A 23,007-nucleotide genomic window follows, 5' to 3' on the forward strand; every position below is an offset into this window, starting at 1 on the left:
CCCTTTATATATCTTTTGTATAAGGCGGGAATCTTTTGTCCCTCTCTGGGTTCCCGCCCCCCACCTTCGCAATGGAAAGACACTACGTTAGAGATGGATTCCAGTTCAGGTGACATGATCACATGTCACTGCAAGACTTCATTGCCCACTTGTCAGCACACAGATATACAGGAAGACTTACATTAATACACACCCATCTGCAGACAATTGTCCTGGTTAATGGGATTAATCAAGATTCCAAACCACCATTAATGGCCCACACTTTGCATAATTACAATAGGCCCTCAGAGTTATATTTCATATTTCTTGTTTCAGATACAAGAGTGGTACATTTATACAAAGAGGATGATCACACTCAGTAGATTATAAGCTTTGTAATGATACCTTACAAGAGACCTTTTGCATGAAGCATAGTCCAGTTACATTATATTCACTCATTAGCATATTTTTATAAAATTATATAGACTGCAGCGTCACAGTTATAACTGGAGAGTTTTATTTTTTTTTAAAGTTTCAATGTATTTTTAGCTATGTCTTTCTTATGTTGTACAGCAGTCTGAGCACATTGAGAGTACTTCAGAAGTAAGTACGATAGGCCATGATTTCACCCCTGAGATCCATGCCTAGGTGGGTTCCTCTGCATGCACATCTCCCTTCTTGTGGGCAAAAGAGACTCAGCTGTCTCCATGGGAGAATCCTCCTACTTCTGTATTCTGTATGACTCACCAGAGGGCCATGGGTGCAGACTCATGTATAAGGGGAGAAGGTTGATCAAATGCACATGGATGAGGGCAGGAGCAGGGCAAAGAAAATGCACATTATCTCCTCCCAGCCACCACAATCTTGCAAAGATTCTCTGGGAAATTATATGACAGTCTGCAACATAGCCCCATTGGACCCCAGTGCAACACTCCTGTGCTGCCAGGGAGTGGAGGTCGAGTGGGTGGGGATATAGACATAGTATGTGGCACACTCTTGTTACCGAAATATTGGGTTTGCCTAGCTGAGAGCCAATTAACAGCCTGACAGGGATAAGGAAAAATGCTTTATTTTGCAGAAAAAGGAGAGCCTGTACCTTGGTACAAAAGACGGTCTTACACAAATTTTACAAACCTTTTATACACATTTAGACAAAGACCCTTGCGTGTTAATACTTGATTGGTAAGTGTAAAATCTCATGTTCCCCTTATCTAAGTAGAACTAACTGGTTTGGAGCAGGATCTTCTTGCCTTGAGGCAGAGGAAAAGAGATAGTGCAAAAATGCAAGCTACTGTGTCCATGAGCAGTACTTACTCCCTCCCCCCCCACCTACTGGCAGCTTGTAATCTGTTAAGGGGGGATAGCCAGCTTTCACACTCTGTTCCCTTAACAGGGTCAATTGGCAGGAATCTCTGAACAGGGAATGTTGTAGTCCTGTCCCATGAGTATTGCTGCAGTATGGAACTATAGGGACCCATTAGCTGTTGAGACACACAGGGGGACTATAATGGAACTGGGCATAGGCGGTCTGGCCTAGTGGTCACAGCTGGGCAGAGGTCTGCCCACGAGGGATGGTAATCGCCAGGCAGCAGCTGGAGGAATTGCAAGAGCCAGGTTCTGTAAGCAAGAGCCAGGGTCAGGATCAGGCTGGAGTTGGAGACCAGAATTCAGGAGATCAAGCAAGTCTGGTGGTGCAGCAGGCCAAAGTCTATGTGGTTGCCCAGACAATTTCCTGGGGCAACTGCTGGGGTTAAACAGGGGGCTTGACCAATCAGAGGGTTGCAAGGTACCATCACTCTCAGTGTTGCCAACTCTGATGATTTTGGCATGGGTCTCATGATAATTATTGTTTTCCTTACAGCCCCAGCTCCTGGAGTCAAGGGGATATGTGATGATTTCAACCTTCATTCTTAAAGAAAAAGTAAGGTTCAAAATGTGACCCCCAGTGTGCCCTAAAGGCTCAAAAAACAGAAGGCAATTAAAAAGAACACCAAATCAATTATTTTTACATATCCTCATAATTTTAAAGCCAATCTCATGACTTTTGAACATGGGGGGTTGGCACTATTGACTCTGGTCCTCTTCAGGGCACTTCCTGCAGTACCTACTCTCCATAGTGCTCCCTGGCTGTACCTCTGTATGACCTTGCAGTGGCACTATGGGAGTATCAGCTATCACAGGCTCCGCAGACCTGGGTCCTCACAGGCACTGTTTAATGATGATTGGTACTGTATCTGGATCTGTCACTAGGGTGGTATGTCCATTTCCATAAATGGGTGGGCATATTTCTCAGGGGTCTGTCTGGATAGCTGAACCAGTCTACACTCAAAGAAAGAGAAGACCATTTATAGGTCATTACAAGAAAATGCCAGAGGAAATAGCTTCAGTGACTCTTACCTGCTTTCCCCCAAACCAGTCTAAATAAGAGGGAATCAGACTGAGAGGTCCAGAGACACACAGTAAGATCTGGTCTGGTTAGGAGAACATGAGTTGGGTTCAGTTTGGTTCCTGCAATTTAAGAAGAAAGCCTATCTAATTTAGCTTGCAGGAAAGCTTAAGACTAAATATATGAGTAGACTGTTGTTTTAAAATCCTTTTATTTTAATGCTTTGATCCAAGTGCTAAATAAATATACTTTGTTTGGGGAAGGCAGCTGACCAATCTTACTGGTCACAAGGTCTCATAGGGAGGTAATGCAGGTGCCTGAAACCCAGTTGGACATATAGGATGATAGATAAGGGTAAGAACACACGATGTAAATGCACTCAGAAAGACCAGAAAAGGGCTAGCCCTGTACCTGTGACACTTGTATAATTTTTTTCTAAGGCTTGGAGCCAATGGGTCGAATTGTACTCTCACTTACTGATGTAAATGCATAATATCTTCTCTGAAAGCAATGGGGTTACTCCAGATTTACACCAGTGTAACCAAAAAGAAAAATTTGACCCAATAGTTCTACTGAAAATGGAAAGTCACTTAATATCAATCATATGGTATTGGAAACCTCGGATTTGGAAGGTCTTCAAAGCAGAGGGGAAATCCTGTAGATCTCCCTTCCCTCCTCCCACCACTGCATATAAAGTCGATGTTTTACTAGGATCAGTAAATATCTTGCATCAATCAAATTCAAAGAGACTAGGCCAAATTCTACTCTCAGTTGTGAAATCAGTTGACTTTAATGGGGTTGCATAGATATAGTGGAGGGCAGAATTTGTCCTAGCTTCTTCCATATGCTACTGCATCAAATACCTTTGAAATTACTTTTTGAAGTACACTTTTAGAAGGAAATCTGCAGAACGTGGCGTTAGCCACAAGTACTCAAATCTTCCAGCTGGCTGTGCTTGTGATTGTGTGACAGATCTATGGACAACCTTTCCCACTGCCAGCTTTCAGACCTTTATTGAGAAAATATTTGATTTTAGTTGCCAATTCTTCCGTAAGATAATGAAGTTGGATGCCTGTTTATAACCAGGAGGAAGTTCTGAACAGAACAAACTCAGACTGTTGAGAGGTGGCTCAGAATGACAGCAACTATGCACTAGCTTTCTTCACTGGGGTGTGTGCTGTGCTCACAAACCTTTATGAACACTTGGGAAAAAAAGAAGTATGATGATTCTTGCGTATTTTGTATTTAGGCTTTGTCTTGGCTTGTTTACAGGTGAGGTAAAAAAAAAACAACCAGGATCTCCAAATGTTTCATTATTTTCTTTTGAGGCTTTTTCAACATTTTTCCCCCTAGGTGTCTTCTTGTGACGTCATTGTGTTGCCTGCCAGCTGTTGGTAGACACCAGAGCAGATTGAATCAATTACTGAACTCCTCTCCCAGTGCCTGAGCTTGCTCATGTGTGTGTCCTACACATTGTGGTAGCTAAGGCCTGACCTAAGACAATGCTGCTTAGTAGTTGGCAGTGTTGTTGGAAATCAAGCTAAAAAGGAGGCTTCCTTTGTCCAAAAAGGGTTTGTCCCATTTGGTAGCTGTAGCTCAGTGTATCATTTACAAGTTTGTCATATCCCATAACTGCATTTAACTTTCATTTTTTGACCAAAGAAATTATTGCTTATTAATTTCCTAACAATTTTCAATTAAAAAGTTGTTTGACAAAGTAACAGGGAAGTAGTAATTTTTTTCACACTCATTCACACATATACTATACCCCTCACACACGTACCACAAAATGTGTGTGATTCTCATCTCCCTTGCACTGGGTAGATATAGATCAGGAGCAACTCCATGAAAGTCAGTGGAGTTATACTGCTCTAAAACTGGTGTGAATCCCATCTGTGTTTATTGACCAGCCTGAAAAGAGCCTCCATCCCAAATGTGTCCATACGAATACAATGGGAAATCTTTTCATTAACTAATTCCCAGCAAGGATCAGGCAATTAATAACCAGTGAGAAACTTAATTTGCCAGATTTTGTTAAGTTTCCCAATATTATTGTCCATTTTAACTATCAAAGGTCTATCTGTTTAAAAATCCTAAAGCTCAAGACAGTTTTACATTAACACATATCTTTAATCCAAAAAATGGATCAGAGTTTCCCTCTAAAAATCCTTGCCTTCCCTTTAAGATTATAAACCACAAAAGTATATCATACTTTGGAAGTATGCACTGCCTGTCCTTGTAGAATTATTTCATTCCAATTGCTCTTAGATAAAGGTCCCATAATATGGGCACATTGAAAGAGTTCATTCTGGTTACAGAGATATTAGTGGGTACCAGTCATACACTCCATTGGTAAAGTGGGGAATACTGCTCAAACCAGTATTAGGTCTAGACTTAGAATGAACTTTTTAAGTGAACCCCTTCTAAGTCACTTCAAAGACACTCAATTTGGCTCCCATCCCATGACAATGTTCAATAGCTGCAAAGAGGCATGCAATAGAGGCAAGGAACGGCATGGACATATTACCCAGCCCTCTGGCCCTGAGAAATTCTCCATCTCAAAACAATGCAAGAATTACAATAAACTGACCTTCACATTTCTACCATTTATAGTAGTTTTTATGATCTGACAAGAAATGTGTCTGAACAGTATCAGTCATTTCAGACAGGAAATTCAAATAACTTGTCAAGAAAATCCAGACGCTATAATCTGTCCAGACCCTGTTGGACTTTCCATCACAATCATCCTCCCATAGTTAGTTCATTCTTTTCTATTAGCACAAGCTTTCTTATTCCATATCTATTAGCAAAAGAACACAAGACATGTTGGCTCATCTTCAGCCCACCTCTAATACTATCTGGCTTCTGGGCTTTTGTCCATCAGAGTTCTTTTCTGGTCCTGCTGCCATTAGTCTTTTATAGACCAATCCCAAACCCCTATTCCTTTAATAGTCTACCAAGGTCAAATGCACTGCACATTTGAGTCACATTTTAAGGGGTCATGCTGGGATGATGAGAAAAGTGAGATAGGGCGATAACTGACAACTCAGTAAAACAAGTAAGTGAAGTATCTGAGCACTAGCTACGTGTCGGTGTTCAGGCTGCCTATCAAAGGCTTTTCCACAGATTTTCTTTTTGCAGGGGAACACTTGAAATAACTGTGTTAATAAAGGAGATGTGACACGTGTGTGTGTGTGTAAGAGAGAGAGAAAAGGTTTGTGTTTGTGTTGTGGTGAGAGACAGAATGGGCTGAGGCAACATTGGTCTGGTTTGGAAGAATTCCATCTCTGATTCATTCATTTGATTAATTAATGTTTGTGAAAAGCTTTGGCTCATATCTTGTTAATATTGTAATGTAGCCCTTGGAATCTTTGTGAAAATATTGCATAAGAAAGGGAGACTATTACGGGAAATATGCAGAGGATGAATACAGTCAAACAGTCTCTGTGAAGGCATTAGGTGGTATTATTTTTATGATATTGTACCTAAGCACACATGTCACTATTTGCTTTTCTTATTTTAAATAGAAATATATTAAATCTCAGATGCACAAGTAATTTCTTCATATTTTAAAAATAGCCATATTTCTTGGGGGGAAGTATCTGAAAGACATACTCTGAGGGCTAGATTGAGCCTTCAAGCTCAGCTCTGAGAAGGGGATTGCACATACCTGCTCCACCCCAGGAGCAGCTCTGGAAAGGAAATGTGACTCAGTTTCACAACTTGTTCCGTACACCTGTCTTGCTTGGGCTGGGGATGCCCTTGAAAGTGTACAGCTTACTTTTCCCATGTGCTTGGCCAAGGTCTCTGGCCAGCCAAGGCCGTAACAAGGAGTGACCAGAGAATAGGATAGCTCAGTGGTTTGCGCATTGGCCTGCTAAACCCAGGGTTGTAAATTCAATCCTTGAGGGGGCCACTTAAGGATCTGGGGCAGAAATGAATACTTGGTCCTGCTAGTGAAGGCAGGGTGCTGGACTCAATGACCTTTCAGGGTCCCTTCCAGTTCTATGAGATAGGTATATCTCCATTTATTATTATTATAGGAGCCACTGTCCAGGTAGAAAAAGCAAGGTTATGACAGGACTCTTACTCTCCCTTATTCCCTCCCTTGGCCAATAAGAGGGGCCCAATCTAGCCCATAATGTCCTGACATTCTGTGTGCTACTTTTGCTGAGCAAAGAGCAATAGATTCACTTTATCTTCAGACTACAAACCCTGCAGGGCAGGGATTGCCAACTTTCTATATTTTTAACAGCACCTAGCACAGTGGGCTCCCAATCCTGTTTGGGGCCAGAGGGTGCTACCATAATATATTTCATTATATTTAAAAAACTCTGTGACAAGGACAATAACTTGCAAAGTCAAGCATGCCAAAGTTAGGAAATGCCAGCGTACTGGCCTAAGTAATCTTAATTCATCCCCCTTGTATGCATGCACGACTTATGATACAGTCTTTAATTACATGATCATGGACTATTTTTTCCACAGGACCCCGCCTCATATAGTGAATGGGTAGTTATTCACTATTTCTCTTTTATCCGTCACATTCAGTGTGTGGCCCTAGGCCTTATTTCCCACAATCTTCCCTACTGCACCAAATGAAACAGTATTAATTTCCACTCGGGTGTTCCTGTGGTGTTCTCACCAGAGTAACTGAGTGCTTCACAAACATCAGTTGATTTATTTTCATAATATACTTGTGATAGGTGATGGTATTCTTATCACCATTTTACAGCTGTGAAGTTGAGGCACAGAAAAATCAAGTCCTTAAAGTACAGAGGAAAGAGGAGTTCAACATTGATCTTGCTACATGTAGAAGTTACAACACGAGATTGCTTGTAGCATTCAGGGAAGTGCTAATCACTGTGGAATGTGGCTTTTGGGCTTGGGAAACAAGCACTGAGTGTTGGGATTGCATTGTCATACACATCTGGATGATAAGCAGTGGCTGCAGAACTTTTGGATGAGGAAAGCCACATTCATGGGACTGTGTGGTGAGCCCGCCCCAGCACTGCGGCACAGGGACATGAGAATGAGAGCTGCCCTGTGTCATAAACAGATAGCTAAGGGTTAATGTCTCTTTCACCTGTAAAGGGTTAACAGACAGTGACCTGCAACACCTGACCAGAGGACCAATCAGGAGACAAGATACTTTCAAATCTCAGTGGAGGGAAGCCTTTGTTTGCGGTTTTTGGTTTTGGCTTTGTTCTCTCTGGGTCCTGGAAGGGACTAGACATGCAACCAGTTTTCTTGCCAATCTCCCTGCTACAGTCTCTTATATATTCAGAAAAGTGAATATTTTTAGTAAGAAAGGCGGTTATAGTCTTTTTATTGTTTCTGTATTTGCAAATGTGTAGTTTGCTGAAAGTATTTTAAATTTTATTTTGCTGGGGAGGGGGAGGCTTCTTTCTAGTTTCTATAAGCGGACAGATCCTGTAACTTTTTACCATCTAAATTGCAGAGATAACCTTTTACTTTTTTTTCTTTCTTTTTATTAAAAGTTTTGCTTTTAAGACCTGTCTGATTTTTTTCCCTTGTTAAGGCTCAAGGGAATTGAGTCTGTACTTAACAGGGAAGGAGAAGGGTGGAATCCCTTTGTTTTAGATTCACGGAGTTTGAATCTGTATTGCCTCTGGGTGAGGGGAAAAGAGGAGGGGGAGGAAGGTAACATTCCTCGCTGTATGGTGATTCAAGAAGTTTGAATCACGGTGATCTCCTAGTGTACCCAGGGTGGGAAAGAGTTGGGAGGAAGAAAGGAGGGGGAAGGGAAATGGTTTATTCCCCTTTGTTGTGAGACTCAAGGAATCTGGGTCTTGGGGTCCCCAGGAAAGATTTTTTGGGGGACCAGAGTGCCCCAAAACACTATATATTTTTGGGTGGTGGCAGCTTAACAGATCTAAGCTGGTAATTAAGCTTAGAGAAATTCATGCTGGTGCCCCATATTTTTGGACTCTAAGGTTCAGATTTGGGAATTATACCATGACACCCTGCCATTAGAGAAGCATGTGAAAATTGCACTGTAGAAGTTGGCTATTCCAGACTGCTACTGATCAGTCGCTAATCAGTTTAGAGTGGGAAATTTAACCATTGGACTCATGTTGACAGAAGTGTGCAGGGCCATTAATCTCATCCTGCTCCAAAAGACCGTGACTCTGGGCAAGGTGTGTGACATTGTGGGTGGCTTTGCACAAATGGGCATCCCTAACTGCGGAGGGGTGATAGATGGCAGGCATATTCCAATTCTGGCACCAGACCACCTAGCCACCCAGTACATTAATCAGAAGGGGTATTTCTCTGTGGTTCTCCAGATGCTTGTGGATCACTGTGGGCGTTTCACGGACATTAGTGCAGGCTGGTCCAGAAAGATGCATGATGCACACATCTTTTGGAACATTGGCCTGTTCAGGAAGCTGCAAGCAGGGACCAGATCACCCTAGGGGAAGTTGAAACGCCCATTATCCTGGGAGATCCTGCCTACCCCTTAATGCCATGGCTTATGAAGCCATACACTGGGCAACTTGACAGCTACAAGGAGCGGTTCAACAACAGGCTGAGCAAGTGCAGAATGACTTTTGAGTTTGCTTTTGGCCTTTTAAAGGCTCGCTGGCACTGTCTATATGGGAGGCTGGACCAGGCTGATGACAATATTCCTATGCTTATAGCCGCATGCTGTATGCTCCATAATATATGTGAAGGGAAGGGTGAAAGCTTCACTCAGGGCTGGACTGCAGAGGCTTAGCGCCTGGAGGCTGAGTTTGAACAGCCAGAGACCAAGGCTATTAGAGGAGTGCAGCACAGGGCCATAAGGATCAGGGATGCCTTGAGGCAGTAATTTGAAGCTGAAAGCCACTAATATTCGTTGCTATGCTTGGGAGTGCAGTGCTTGTAATGCTAGGAGGTGATTGTGGTTGGTGCAGACTATACACTATGAAGGTTTAAGAAAATTGCCTGTTGCTGTGTAGGGTTCTGTTTGCTTTCAGTTAATGGAATAAAGACTGCTTTCAAACCAAAATAATTATTTTATTAAAAAACAACAACCAGAGGAGAGAGAAACAAAAATACACATCAGCACTGTGGGAGATGCAGGAAGGGAGGGTCCCACGAGAAGGTGGGGTCCCAGGATGGTTAAAGATTTGTGTATGTCTAGGTATCATATGCAGTTTTGTTCTTTGAAGTGCAGTGCAGCGGGTACTGTACTTCAGCAAGGCCAAACTGCAGAGGGATGGGTATTGAGTGCAGTGAGTACTGGGAGTCTGTAGGGCTGGACTGTGATGGGGAGGAGTGGAATGCCCTGGGTACAGACTGGAGCCAGGAGATTGATAACAGTGTGTTGGCAGTGTCAGGGGGAGGAGGGGTGCACGGGAAAGAATTTTGTGACAGTGACTGGAGAGGAGGGAGGGCACAGAACTGCTCAGTTTATGGTCCTAGTAGCGCCTGGAGCGTGTCTGCTTGGCGCTCTATAACATTTCAAAGCCACTCCATGACTTCCTTCTACTGTGTCGCATTCTCCTTTCAGTCCCTCTTCTCGCTGTCCCACCACTCCTTCAATTCTTGTTTTAGGGCTGCCGAGTGCATCATGACATCATGCAGAAAGTCCTCTTTAGTTCTTCATGGCCATTTTCTAATTCTGCGCAGCCGTTCAGCTGGCAATAACAAAGAGGGAGGCTGGGATCCCACGGTCATCTCTGTGAAGCCGAAACGCAACATTTTATAGAAGCAGTGTTGTTTGCAACACACAGAACACTGATTCAGTGATTTAAATCAGAGCCCCTGTTCACATACCTGGCACTAACTGGCTGACTGCAGGCAAGCACATGAGCCACAAGACCCCCAAAATCATGAGAAACTGCAGGGGCAGGGGAAATCAGTGTTCTCAGACTATACTGTACACTGGGCATGTGGCTCTTGGGGAGAGCCAGAACTATGGGGTGTATGTGTGTGTGTTAGTTCATTCTTGTCCCCACATTTTCCACAGGCTGTGTTCATTATGGAAGATATCTCGCTGCTGCGAGTGAGCAGGAAATCAAGGGAGGGTCTTTTCCAAGACTGTGGCTTCTGCTCTGGCCCTTACGCGGCTCACCTGTGTGCAGCAATGGTCCTCCCTGTCCCTCTAGTGATGGCAGAGTGGAGCAGGAAAGTTACCCTTAATGGGCAAGAAACAAAGCAGCTCTGCCGAGGTACCTGCAGGAGTGGATTGCCCAGTATCTCCACGAGAGTTTCCTGGAGATCTCCTAGGGAGATTCCCATGAAGTGAGGGAGTCAATCAACACCCTGTTCTACTGCTCAGACTAGGCATGTGGTGGTACATGCATCATACAGACATAACCCTGCTTTCTGCAACCCTCCTGCCCCCAACAACTCTTTTCAGTGATTCCCAAAATCAAAGCCACTTACCAGGGGCCTCCTCTCCTGTTTGTGCTTTGCCAGGCTCTGAGAGCTGTGACTGGCTAACTTCCTCTGGAATAGAGAAGAGCTCCTGTCTGAATGCATCTCTGACCTCTGAGTTGTCCTCTGCCTCTGGGTCCCCCTCCACATCCTCATGCAAGATTTCCTCCTCCTGGCTCAGTCCACTCTCATCTGGCATGTGAGCCACTGAAGTATCCACAGTTGCCTTTGCAATGAAGGTGGAGTCACCTCCAAATATCATGTCAAGCTTGTCATAGAACCGGCAGTTCGTGGGCACAGCACCAGAGCAGCGGTTTGCCTCCTGTGCCTTGTGGTTGGCGTTCCGCAGCGCCTTCACTTTGACCTTGCCTGCATTGTGTCTCGGTCATGGCCCCTCTCTGTCATGCATCGTTAAATCTGTCTGTAGGTATCATAATTCCTATGGCTGGAGCACAGCTGAGACTGGACAGCCTCCTCTCCCCAAATGCTGATGAGGTCTAGCAGCTCGGCATTGCTCCAAGAAGAGGATAGCCTGGTGCGTGGAGCAGGTAGGATCACCTAGAAAGATGCGCTGAGATCACTGCACACGTCATCGAGCAAACCAGAAGGGGACTTTCAAAATTTAAAGGGTGGAGCTCATGGTTGGTCACCTGACGGCAGGGCAGTAGAGTTAAAATCGATGACCAGAGAGGCCAGAAAAGGCATTGTGGGACACCTCCCGGAAGCCAATCACAGCACTGTAATTGACCAGGGTGTCTACATTGGCACTGCGGTGCTATAGCCCTGGTGCAGAAAGCTGTACCCCTCTCATTGGGGTGCTTTTTTTGCAGCACTGCAACTGCACAGTTTCTGCGCACTAAGGGTATGTCTTCATTACTAACATTAAAGCATTGCCGCAGCAGTGCTTTAACATGTCTGTGTAGTCGCAGCACCAGTGCAGGGAGAGAGCTCTCTCAGTGCTGTAAAAAAACCACTCCCTTCCAGTGCTGGTGCGCTGTCTGCACTGCCACTTTACAGTGCCGAAACTTGCATCGCTTAGGGAGGTGTTTTTTATATACCCCTGGCTTGGCAGTGTGTACACCTTGGGAGTTCCACCACAGAAAGCTGCTCTACTGCGCAGAATCTTGCCAGTGTGGACAAAGCCTAAGTAAAATTAAACCTCACTTTTAGAACTCTCAAATGTCATGATTTTTTTTTTCAGTTCATTCAATTACTTATTTGAGGGTTGACCTCATCTTCTTTATATCTCAGATGAAGTTTCTCTTCCCTGCTGGGGTGTAGCCCCCCTGTCTCTTGTTAACTTGATAGCTTTGTTCGTCTGATATGTAAACAAATTCTGATTGTCTTTCAAAGTACTTTGGAATGAACTGCCAGGTAGAGAAACCACATTCCTTTGTTTAGGGTGGGTGGGGTAACTCCTGTTTGAAAGTGGAAACACATTTGTGGTGGCTGAAAAAAAAAGAATCCTGACATTTGAGAGTTCTCTCCTGAGATCATGAGTGAGGCTTAATTTTACTCAGAAATCGCGATTCTGATAATCAGTTCATGAGAGCTGGCAGGTCTAATTGTGGGTCACTAATTACCTCTCCCTGCCCCACCCTGAGAATCACCTTTCATGCATATCACTATCTGAGGTGCATATGGAACCATGAGTTTAGGAGACATACATTTTCCCAGTGTGCACTTCTGTGCCTTGTTTTGAAAATATGTCTCTTTAATATGAATTATGTATGACCTTTTAACTGCCTTACCCATCATGCAGAAGTGTTGTCTTTTGCTTCACTTTAGAAGCCTGGGTCACTGGGTAGTGATGATAGGTTGCAGCTTCTGAATTCCTGACCTCTTGCCTCTATCATCTTCTTCCTAAATGGCCTAGTCTCAGATTTCTGAAACATCAGCTGCAATAATAGCAAAGAACGCAGCCGAAATCCAGCTACTTAATTGTTGGGGAAACCAGGTCCATGTGTGCAGAGGAGAAGTGCATAAATGATTGCAGTGGATGAGAGATCTAAGGCTGCATTGCTGTCATCTTTGAACCACTTTGATGAAAACTATATGGAGGGAAAGCTGCCTAAAATGAGCTACAAAGAGTGGGGAAAGTGTCATGTGAAGAAAAGCAAAGACTACGAACGGACACATCACCTAGCAACACTCTAGTCTCTCTCCCTCCTTTTATTCTTAACTGCTTTCTTGATATTTTTTTCTCATGTGCTGGTTTATAGCTATAGTAAAAGTTAACATCCACTTTTGCAAAAGCTTAATTGGAATTACAGCTCTGAACACACAGATCTGATGAGATTCCAAATTCAGATGATTCACTGAAAGGAGGAGGTAACAGCATAAAACAGAAAAAGAACATTCGGAAATTGGCAAGACAAAAAACCCCAAATTCACTTCAAGAGCATAAAGAAAGGCAATAAAATGGAAATCTTCCATTTTATTCAGTCATTAACTTAAAGTGGCCCCCCAGAGGAAGCTGGGAGAGTTTAAACAATCTAAGTGACATTACACATTTTAAATCATGTTGTTATGATGTTTTTTGGGGATGGGGTGAGGAACTGTCTGAGGAAGATTTGCTACGGTGTCATTTTTTGTGTTTGCTAAGGGGTCAAAGCTGGATAAAATGGCAGTGACACTTCATCAGCATTTTAACGTTCATTCCATTTATTTTCAGCCTTTGGCGGCCAATCCTACATGCCAACATTATGCTTTTTTTCTAGGAGAAGAAATGTCGTCCAGTAGATAGGGTGCTAGTCTATGAAGCTAGAGATCAGGGTTCTATTTCCATTGTCACTGACTTATTTTATTACTTTGGACAAATCGCTTCACCTCTCTTGCCGCTCCCACCCTTTGTCTGTCTTATCTATTTAGGTGTTAAGCTCTTTGCAGCAAGGACATTTTCTTACTATATGTAAGTTGTATGTACAGCGCCTAACACAATGGGGTCCTGGTCTCATTTGGAACCTCTAGATCAGTGGCCCAGTGATTGTGGGCCGTGGGACATTTTGCTGATGTTAAATGTCCACAGCCATGGCCCCCCGCAGCTCCCAGTGGCCGTGGTTCACCATTCCCAGCCAGCTGGAAGTGCAGGAAGCAGTGGCCTGCGGCCTGTGCTGCTTCCTGCAGTTTCTGTTGGCCGGGAATGGTGAACCGCAGCCACTGGGAACTGCAGGGGCCAGGCCTGTGGATGGTCAATGTAAACAAAATGTTGTGGCCCGCAATCAGATTACCTTGATGTGCTGCATGCAGCCCGAGGGCTGCAGGTTGCCCACCATTGCTCTAGCTGTTGCTGTAATATAAATAAAATAATAATAATAATAATATCATAATAGCATCAGTTGAGTGAGTTTTTCCTTAAAATAACATCAGGACAAGATGGCTCCTAGAACCTTTAATGTCTAGATTTTGGCTTCAAATACTGCCCATTTCAGTAATAACACTTTTTAAAAATTTATTTTTGCTATTTTCCAAATGAATTTTTTATACTAACCTAATGGTTACTTAGTGATACAATATAAAATAACCCCAAAGCAGCTCCTTCTTTAGGACCTTCTTCTTTGGTGATTCCCTGGTATCTACCAGCGCTCTACATTGCAGGCTTGCCCTTGTATACAGATCTTTTCCCCAGCTGCCCTTGCTTGGGCTGACCTTTTAAATTTGGCAGAGCCAAGCAGCTGCTGCCTGTAAGTGGCCATTTTGGAACTGGTCTCTGTTTGCTGCATTCTTCTCTTTCTTAGCTGGTAAGTAGCTGTTATCTTTTCTGCTAGTTTTCTTTTTCTTATTTGATCAAGAGTGTCTCAGTACAGGATATGTGTCTGCATCACAGAAGCACTACCAGAATTGGCCCTGACTAGCAGCCTTTTTAATTGCATAAGCAGAAAGATTAGGGTCTGAATGGTAATGGAGATCATTGCCTCACCCTACCAGGGAAGAACCACTTTTAAGGATGAGAGGGAGAGGCAATGGGGAAAACTTCTTCTAATGATTTGCTTACAGGACTACTAATGTATTATCTCAGGAGCATTCTTCTAAAGATGAAACGTGCATACCTTACAGCCAGTGAGCACTTACTCCAGTTGTCCTCTTCAGTTTAAATTTTCTGAATATTGTATTTGTTATTAAAAAATTCAGTGATTTAGCAATATTTTTCTACCTTGGTGTTTCTCTGGCTTTTCATTGTTTCCTTGGTGCTAACATAGGGCCATTGTCTGCCACTATTAATCATGCTGAGTAGTATTTTAATCAGCAAGCAGTCCCATTGGATGAAAGCTACTACTTGCAGAATAAAATGCTATTCCTTGTGAATAAGGTTAACGTAGGCCCATAGTAGGCTACCTTACAAATAAGATGTTTAAATACAAAGTGAATTCACTAAGGTACTGTTGCACTGTATTTTCCACTTTCAGCTGCCACACTGGCTTTCCTATTGCATCACTGACTTTGTATAGTACTTTTAGTTTTTTAGTTAATGAACTAAAAAAATGCTGTGGATGAAATCTTGGCCCCTTGAAGTCAATGGCAAAACACCAGTTGACTTTAGTGAAGCCAAGACGTCATCCTGTGTTTTTATTATAATATATTCTTAATAAAGCACATGCTTCATAATCCTGCAAAGAAATATAATACTATTTGTATTGCTAGTGTACCGTGTTTGACAAGAATTCACTAAGAGAAGGTATCATATTGGAGAGAACTAAGTTAGGTTTCATGCCCTTTGGTGATAAAAAAGAAAAAAAAATAGCCAACAGAGGGCTGAACCTGAGCTGTTTCGCATTTTTACAAGAATGCATAAACAAAGTCAGTGGGTAGCTAAGTGATATCTTTTGTGGTCTGTCATGAAATACTGAAGATGTCTGTTGCTCTGCCTTGACCCTTCAAAACTCAGAGCGTGGGCCAAGAAAATATCAAGGGGTTTAAAAGCAAAACAGGGTAGAGATCAATGAGAGAGTGTAGCACAGGGGTAGTAGCCTGTGGGCTGAGTGAGACCTGAAAGGTCTGAAATCCTTTTTCAAAAAACTCCAAAACATTAATGTTTACTTTCTGCAAATAAAATCTCCTTTCTTTCAGCCAGATTGCTATGAGTCAGAAATACAATGAGAAGTGTCATGGCTTTTCTCCATTCTTAGAAATCACTCTTATGTTGTTAAAGCTGAGTTGAGTTCCATCCTGAAAACTTACACCTGAAATGATATGATAAATCAGAATCGGGGACAGCGAGGAATGTGTTGTTCTGTTTTTGTTAGGGACGCTGGTCGTGATTGTTTCCCCTAAAGCTTGAAAGTTTATTGCAGAAATTGCCAATCTGATATGCTGCCTGGATTGGACAAAATTCTGTCAATTTCTTCACATCAAGAGGCATTACTCCGCAGAGCTCTGTGTTTATAGAATTCAACTTCTTGGAAATTGCTGAACGAATTGCTCCCTGAACTGGCTTAAACTTGTGAATATCACTTCAGGAGGCATTGTCCTGAGTTAGTAGGTTCAGGCTCACAATGTTTTTCAAAATCCATTTAAATACAAACATGGTTTCAGAAAATCACCCATCTGATTGCTTTCTAAGCCAGCAGAACCCTGTAGATTGCCCCTTAGCAGAAGCCTACATGTCACATTGGTCAGTTTCAGTATATGTCAAAGCCTCTTTCTCACCGGTTCGTTTCTGCTGCAATATTCTTGTCTTTGGGGTAAAGTTAAAGGTGTATTTTTATAAAAAAGAGTTGTGAGCATCTCAGTATTCCATCTGACTGGATATGTGGAAGCATCCTGAACCAGCCAGACTCCTTCATCAGAGAGAGCTGGACTTCTGCAAAAGAATTCCCAATCCATAATATCCTGGAAATCCCCTATGTGCTTTCCAAGAACACAACTCAGGATGGGAATGTCTATATCTACAGCACTACAGCTGCGCAGCTGTACCGATACAGCTGCAGCACATCTGGTGAAGACGCTCTAAGCTGACGGGAGAGAGCCTTCCTGTCAGCATTAAAAAAAACACCTCCACAAGCAGCATATGCAGCAGGGTTGCCCAGAGTGGGGGGCAAGAGGGGCAATTTGCCCTGGGCCCCTCAGGGGCCCCCACGAGAGTTTTTCAGGGCCCCTGGAGCGGGGTCTTTCACTCGCTCCGGGGCCCCAGAAAACTCTCACAGGGCCTGGGCCCCCAGAGCTTCTTCTGCTCCGGGTCGTCGTCGGCAATTCGGTGGCGGGGGGTCCTTCCGCTCCGGGACCCGCCGCCAAAGTGCCCCGAAGAACCGTGGCAGGGGGGCCTTCCAGCACTTTGGCGGTGGGTCCTGGGGTGGGTTTTCAGTGGCAATTTGGCAGCTGGGGGTCCTTCTGCCCCAGGACCTGCCCCCAAAGACCCCAGGCCCCCTGAATCCTCTGGGCGGCCCTAGTGGCATGAGAAGCTTTCTCGCCAACATAGTGCTGTGCACACGAATGTTTGTGTCGGTGTAACTTATGTCACTCAGGGGTGTGAATATTCCACCTCCCTGAGCGACATAAGTTTTGCTGAAATAGGCTGTAGTGCAAACATAGCCCATGTCTATTTCTTTTCCCCTTTTATGATCATTCCAGCACAGAAGATCATTTGCCTAATACCTTGCAAGCGTGTAATAAATTCATAGGGTACACCACAGTCGTCAGCTATGCCATATGCTTATGACATTATTAAGAACCACATTCTGTTTCCTGCTACTAACTTTTAGGTCTCTATCACAATCAAACTTACATGAGTAGGTCTGCAGTAGAGAGTAGTGGTACAGCATTTTGTTCTTTTGCAACAGCATTCCCCTTTCCTAAGACTACAGGGAAGGCATTCTGCATGGTTGAGATCTACCAGGAAGGAAGGGGTGCAGGCTAAGAGGGTGGGAGGGAGTGGGTGGACACATACTGGGGGAAGGCTGGCAGGATGCATCTCTTCCCTCAGCCTGGCCCTGCATAAATTACCTAAATTCTGCCTTAGGTACTTCTGCAAGAAGCCTCTTCTATTTTCAGTGTCCTGGCCAGGAAATGAAGTGACAGGGGACACTAGAGCTATAGAGCTGGTGTGGGGACTCCGGGCTTCTGCACACATATTCTTTATCTCCTATGAATGTCCTGGAATCTGCATGGGCCTTGGGTTTAGTAGACCCGGCAGGTAATTCCGTGGGAGACAGGAAATCTGGCACCCAATGGAAGGAAGTGGGATAAACTCCATAAGGAAATCCTCACAGGTGTTCCACCTTGGAACTGTGTTTCTTTCCTGTGTGGAAGTTCTGATCAAAGGGAAATGAACCATTTTCATTTAACTTCAAACACAAAGTAGAAGTGTAGAAATGTGACTGACAAACAGGGATCGAGCTGGGACACACACAACAACCTGGAAGGCAGGGCCGGCGCTTCCATTTAGGTGACCTAGGTGGTCGCCTAGGGCGCCAGGATTTGGGAAGGTGGCAATTCGGCGGTGGGGGGTCCTTCCGCGCTCCAGGTCTTCGGCAGAAATTCTGCAGCGGGTCCTTCACTCACTCCGGGACCCGCCACCGAAGTGTCCTGAAGACCGGGAGCGCGGAAGGACCCCCACCTAGGGAGCCAAAAACCCTGGCGCACTCCTGCTGGAAGGGAAGGGTTAGATATGTGTAATCCCAGGGCAGTCAAGCGTATTCTGAGGGGAGAATTATATGTGGGTTGAAAATGAGGCTAGGAACTCTTGTTCTCTAATCCAGATCTGCAACTGCTGTGGGCCAGTCATGGATAACTTGTGTCTCATCTTTCCCTTTTGTAAAATGGAAACAGGGGCATTAATAATTGCATATGTAGAAATGTACTAAATGTTATTACTATTTATCTTTATTATCTTTTATTTCTGAAACCAGGGAGCCCTGCAACAGTCTATTCCCTAATTAAAGCTATATTTATCTTGTGTAACCTGATTTCAGTTAGAACAAACATTTCCTAAACAGTTAGTAGAATGGTCATCTGCTCATTGTACTCTTTTTTTCCATTGTCTATGTTGTATAATAAAACTTGTACACTATTATTACATAACAGTAAAATAGAAGTGCCATATGTAGATACATATGCTGACTGTTTTTATAGTAATCATAAGAGTCCATTTCATTGAAACACATAGTCTGACTCAAGAGAAAGCAAAAGGAAATTTCTTTGCTACCTATAGTGGTAAGCCCCTTAGCTTGCTGGGTTTGAACAGTCTGACCACTGAAGGAGAAAGTGGAAGGAGTTTATGCAGTGTGTTCATTTTGAGCATCCCCAAAGTGGGCCCAGGATGGTCAGCGTGAGGGCCAAATTCACCGCAGATGCAATTACATTGACTTCAGTGGAATTGTCTGCTTCTGCCAGAGGTTATACAGCAGAACAGTGATAGGGGAAGGAAAAGAGGGGACTATCTGATCGACTTTGTTGGGGTTGGTAGTGGTGTGTGTGTGTGTGTGTTGTGTTATAAAACATCTCTCCAAGCCACAAAATGTGATATAAATATGCAGGGGTAGTGCTGACTCAATACTTTTTAAAGGTGTGCCCATAAAGCACATTGGTGTCTTGACCCATCACTGTATTTCTTTCTTTCTGCTTTTTATTTAACATGATTTTAGCAAATGTTACTAATAAACCATAAGAATCTATACATGAAAAAATGTAAAGGTGGAGAAGAGAAGGAACTTTGCCTGAGAAAATCCTTTTACAAGACAAGTTGCAGGCGTATGTGTCATCTTTTTATTATATCTGGATGAAGCGGCGAATAGTCATAGGCATGCACCATATGGGCTTGGGGAAAACGTGCTGATGAGAGGTATGATGATGTCTCGTCTATGTTTAGAATTAATATTTATCTTCAATATCAGAATGAAAAGCTCCTTGTCAGAGCCGGCTCCAGGCACCAGCGCAGGACCTGCCACCGAGTTGCCGCCAAAGAATGAAGCGATGGCGGTAGAGCTGCCGCTGATCGTGGCTTTTTTTTTTTTTTTTTTGCCCCACTTGGGGCGGCAAAAACACTGGAGCTGGCCCTGCTCCTTGTTGTGCTTTGCTGTATATTCTAGTTTCACCAAGTTTGAGTAGATGAGATTTATTTCTCTAAAGCAGCTAGATGATGGGGGCTGGGTGGTGGTGGAAATCTTTCCCGACTAGCAAGATGTTTGTAGAGCTGCTGCATAGAACAGTGGAAGAAACAGTTTCACGGCTGGTTCATGGCCTTCTCCTTTTCAAGGGGAAGAGACAGGAGGATTATGCCGGTCTGGAACCTCCTGTTCTTTTTCTGACCCACTAATGCCTTTGTCTCCACCTGTTGCCTGCATACTACCATGTGTGGGGTCCCTCCAGGTGCTGAGGTCTATGTTGCGCAGGGGTACATATAATCTCTGTGAACCTGCTGGAACTCTTCTGCATGTTGCAAAATGGAACAGCTCTGGTTCTCCTGCCTGAGGAGGAGCCTCTGCACCCATCAAAGCTGGAACTGGGTTTGGGACCAATAAAGCAAATTTTCTTCCTACTGAATTCCCATTCTTACTCTGCTGTGATTACACACTGAAATATAGGCAGCTATGGAGAACTAAAACAATTCCACTGGAGTGGTGGTCCCAGTTTTATGAAGTATCTTATTGGATATAACATAAAATTACTGCTTTAAATGGGGAGTTGGACTAGGTGACCTCCTGAGATCTCTTCTAAACCTATTCTTCTCTGATTCTACTCTTTAATTTCCTTGGTAGAATTTACATAGCTTTATATCACGGATTGACTGGAAGGAAGTGTAGCTAGGAGATAGAATGGCAATTGAAAATTAGGAAATGTCTCACAGCAAAGAATGAGGAAGAAATAGTGATATTGCATTTGATTTCTTGCTCTGGTTTTATACTGGTGTAACTTCACTGACTGCAACTGAAATACTACTGATTTATGCCTGGGTAAATGTGACCAGAGTCCAGATGTAGTGGGGTGGTTACCCCACTCCTGCCCTGAAGGGCTTAAAACAGCCCTGGGAGTGGGCTGTGGCAGGGGAAAGGCTAGGCTGATTGGAAAGCAACCATAGCTGTGGCTGGCTTAATGAGGGCCCAGCTGGCCCTTATAAGAGGGAAATGGACCAGAAGCATGGAGAGACTCTCTAGCTTTGAGAGGGAGGGACCTGGCTACAGGGAGCTAGATAAGGTACCTGGAGTGGAGCAGGACTGGGGAAAGGCCAAGGGAGCTGGGGGAGCTCCGGTCTGGAAACCCCCCAGGCTGCGGCCTAGTGTAAGGCCAATTAGGTACTGGGGTTGCAGGGGGCAGCCCACGGGTAGGCAGAGGCAGCAGGTCCAAACCCCCCTTGCCTATGATGAGTGGCTTTTACACTGCAGTCTGCCCCAGTGAGCGGGGCCTAGATGATGACTTGCAGTAGCCCATGACTGAGGCAAGGTGGGGATAGAGGGTTGGTGGTTCCCCTGGGTGGGGAGACTCAGAGAGGGGGTATTGCCGGGGGCAGCACCCCAAAGACAAGGGGCATTGTGTCCTGGGAGAGACACGGGGGCCAGCGGCAGCAGGACACCGGCCTGCACAGGATGCTCCAGAAGCTGGAAATGCTAATTCCCTGAGACGACCGGCAGGAGGTGCCGCAGCGGTGAGTCCCGCACCGCGACACCAGACTGTAGGTCTGAATCTACCAGCCATGATAATCTCAGTTGGGCATAACTCCATATTCGTTCATCAACTCAACAGTTCTTTATAATCCTTACACATTTTTCACTCCTCAGTGACCTGTGCGTTCTTGAGTGTGGACTGTAAGTTATCAGATAAAGAAGGGTCTTCAGTTGATTTGTCCCCTCTCCCTTGTTACCAGAAAATGTATGTTCAGGCACCTGTTTGTTTGTGACCCCTCCTTTCAAGAAAAATGTTCCATATAAATGAAGTTGTTCTAAAATAATAGTCTCTGACTCCTCTGGACATTGTGAATGACCTAGGATGAAATAATTCAGTGTAGAACAAGTTTGTGGCAGGGACAGTAATCCACCGTATCTCTGCCAGGTTCCTGCAGCCAATCTTGGTGTGACTGCAATTAGATTAGATTAATGCTAGTGACCCGCTGTCAGGGCTCCACTGCTCCCCACTCTAGTGAAGAGAGTAAAAGTGCTCTGGTGACTCATCTGAAAAACTGGAGGTAATGAAATGTTACATTAGCTCTGCTGACACAGTTGGTTGCTCTACCAGCAACTTGGCAGAGTCGGCATTGCTTGTCTAACAATCCCATTACTTACAATCTGACTCTTATGCAGGGCCCCCGAGAGCGGGTTTGGGCCCCAGTGAAAACAATTTTTCGGGCCCACCCCCAGCAAGGGTGGACTGGCTGCACAGGCCCATTGAAGCTGGGCCCCGGGCCCCCTCCCGGACTGCTGGGCCCCGGTAATTTGTACCGGCTCTCTTTCCCCCCACCCCCCATTGGCCCTGCTCTTGGTTGGATCGGTCAGTGCAGCATCTGGATCTAGCCTTCATAAATGGTGACATTTAATTTAATGGGATTTTTTTGACCCTTTAGATTTGAAAATACCATGGTCCATATGCAGTCTGATGCCTAGTTGTGCTACACTTGGGCCACGTCCAGACTAGGGGAGGAAAATCGATCTTAGATACGCAACTTCAGCTATGTGAATAACGTAGCTGAAGTCGAATTTCTAAGATCGAGTTACTCACCCGTCCAGACGGCGCGGGATCGATATCCGCGGCTCTCCGTGTCGATTCCGGAACTCCGTTTGGGTTGATGGAGTTCCGGAATCGATGTAAGTGCGCTCGGGGATCGATTCATCGCGTCTAGACTAGACGTGATATATCGATCCCCGAGCAATCGATTTTAACCCGCCGATACAGCAGGTTAGTCTGGACGTGGGCTTGGAATTAAAGAGCCAGATTCTGCCTTCAGTTATATTGGTGCAATAAAGGGCCAAATTCATCACTGGGTAATTCAGTGGATTTACCTCAGTGAGGATACACCAGTGTAAATGAAGGCAGAATTTGTCCAACGGTTGTTAAATAGAAAAAGCTAAATGAGCCATCGAGCTTGACCCTAGAATTTTCCGGGGGCTATACGACTGTGTCCCTACTAATTTCCCATTGGTATGGCCGATAGCTACTTCATTTCTTCCAAAGCCAGAATTACTCTAAATATTAAGAACATTTTCCTAACATATTTTCCTAATATTTACTCCAAATGTTTGAGCAATCTGCTGGTTTGAATCTGAGCCTTGAAATGCAAGTAGTTGAATGCAGTTACTGTCTCATACTATTCCATTCCCTTATAAACCCACAAC

General features: G+C 44.3%; 1 long non-coding RNA gene across 1 annotated transcript in view; it reads left to right on the top strand.

The window, feature by feature from the left end:
• Positions 1-23,007, top strand: part of LOC127056402 (uncharacterized) — a 97,930-nt gene that overhangs the window by 37,999 nt on the left and 36,924 nt on the right. The window contains exon 2 of the long non-coding RNA XR_007775802.1: positions 1,841-1,900. This is a non-coding gene — a long non-coding RNA (uncharacterized LOC127056402). The remainder of the gene's footprint in view (positions 1-1,840; positions 1,901-23,007) is intronic.

Source organism: Gopherus flavomarginatus, chromosome 8, assembly GCF_025201925.1.
Source record: "Gopherus flavomarginatus isolate rGopFla2 chromosome 8, rGopFla2.mat.asm, whole genome shotgun sequence".
NCBI lineage: Eukaryota > Metazoa > Chordata > Testudines > Testudinidae > Gopherus > Gopherus flavomarginatus.